The 1,882-nt window shown below is 52.9% G+C and overlaps 1 non-coding gene across 1 annotated transcript; it reads right to left on the bottom strand.

The window, feature by feature from the left end:
- Window positions 1-377: 377 nt before the first annotated feature.
- On the bottom strand, window positions 378-506 carry LOC138286305 (small nucleolar RNA SNORA76). Its single transcript, XR_011201959.1, has one exon. It is a non-coding gene; the product is annotated as a small nucleolar RNA SNORA76 (small nucleolar RNA).
- Between the last annotated feature and the right edge of the window lie 1,376 nt (window positions 507-1,882).

Here is a 1,882-nt window from a genome sequence, read left to right as displayed (position 1 = left end):
AAGATCACCGTCGCAACCCGGGCTTTTGATTGTCCCTCAGCACCGGGTCCGCGTTGTTTCTAATGCCCCCCGGGCACATTAACAAAAGATTCAGAGCAAGCGTGCTCTTTCGGCGCCCCCGAGGCACCTCCCGCTTCCGGGAGCACCCCCGGGGCACCAGCCACCTTCGATTTCCCAGGAAGCCTCCCGGCGGCTCAGGAGAGGCTTCCCTCACTCGCGCACCACATTGGTTGCAGGCGAGTGTTTCATCGGGCCCCCGGAGGGGTCAGAGAGTCATTCCTCCCGTATGGCAGGACTCGGGGAAGGCGCAGGGAGCGCCCCTTTACCGGTCACTGCGCCAGGAGCAGGACGCTCCTTTCCTTTTACGGGGGCATTGCTTTTTTGGCCAAGAGTAAGAAGGGAGACCTCGACGGAGGTCCCTTCCCACTTTGGCCCCAGCAGTATTTAGTGGGCCGCGCCTGGCCCCCACCCCCACGGACAGGGGGTGAAGAGGCCGAGGCAGGCCCCCACCCCGAACAGAGGCCTCCCGAGGGGCCCATTCATAAGGAGAGTGTTGGACCTGGCTTTTTGACAGGGACATCCCCAAACTTTTTGCCTCCTTCCTCCTATTTTTTCTGACCTGCTGTTGTTGGCTTTTGACCTCTGAGCACTTTACCACCGCTAACCAGTGCTAAAGTGCATATGCTCTCTGTGTAAATTGTACTATTGATTGGTTTATCCATGATTGACTATTTAATCTACCTGTAAGTCCCTATTAGAGTGCACTACATGTGCCTAGGGCCTGTAGATTAAATGCTACTAGTGGGCCTGCAGCACTGGTTGTGCCACCCACCTCAGTAGCCCCTTAACCTTGTCTCAGGCCTGCCATTGCAAGGCCTGCGTGTGCAGTTTCACTGCCACTTCGACTTGGCATTTAAAAGTACTTGCCAAGCCTAGAACTCCCCTTTTTCTACATATAAGTCATCCCTAATGTGTGCCCTAGGTATCCCCTAGAGCAGGGTGCTGTGTAGGTAAAAGGCAGGACATGTACCTGTGTAGTTATGTGTCCTGGTAGTGTAAAACTCCTAAAATCGTTTTTACACTACTGTGAGGCCTGCTCCCTTCATAGGCTAACATTGGGGCTGCCCTCATACACTGTTGAAGCGGCAGCTGCTGATCTGAAAGGAGCAGGAAGGTCATATTTAGTATGGCCAGAATGGTAATACAAAATCCTGCTGACTGGTGAAGTCGGATTTAATATTACTATTCTAGAAATGCCACTTTTAGAAAGTGAGCATTTCTTTGCACTAAAATCTTGTTGTGCCCTTCAATCCACGTCTGGCTAGGTTTAGTGGACAGCTCCTTGTGCATTCACTCAGACACACCCCAAACACAGGGTACTCAGCCTCACTTGCATACATCTGCATTTTGAATGGGTCTTCCTGGGCTGGGAGGGTGGAGGGCCTGCCCTCACACAAAGGACTGCCACACCCCCTACTGGGACTCTGGCAGACAGGATTGAGCTGAAAGGGAACCGGGTGCATTTCTTAGAGACTCTTTGAAGTCACCCCCACTTCAAAGGCACAACTTAGTATAAAACAGGGCCTCTGCCCTACCTCATCAGACACTTGCTGGAGAAGAAACCTGAACCAGAAACTACATCCTGCCAAGAAGAACTGCCTGGCTGCTCAAAGGACTCACCTGTCTGCTTTCTCCAAAGGACTGCTGTCTTGCTGTTGCCCTGCTGCCTTGCTGAACTCTTGTCTGGCTGTGAAAGTGCTCTCCAAGGGCTTGGATAGAGCTTGCCTCCTGTTCCTTGAAGTCTCAGGACCAAAAAGACTTCTGCCTTTCACGTGGACGCTCCGTGCGCCGAAAATTTCGACGCACAGCTTGTTTCGCGGCG

The sequence above is a fragment of the Pleurodeles waltl genome, chromosome 3_1 (genome assembly GCF_031143425.1).
Source record: "Pleurodeles waltl isolate 20211129_DDA chromosome 3_1, aPleWal1.hap1.20221129, whole genome shotgun sequence".
Taxonomy (NCBI): Eukaryota; Metazoa; Chordata; class Amphibia; order Caudata; family Salamandridae; genus Pleurodeles; species Pleurodeles waltl.
The sequence above is the reverse complement of the archived record's forward strand: the minus strand, read 5'-3'. Positions and strand labels throughout refer to the sequence as shown.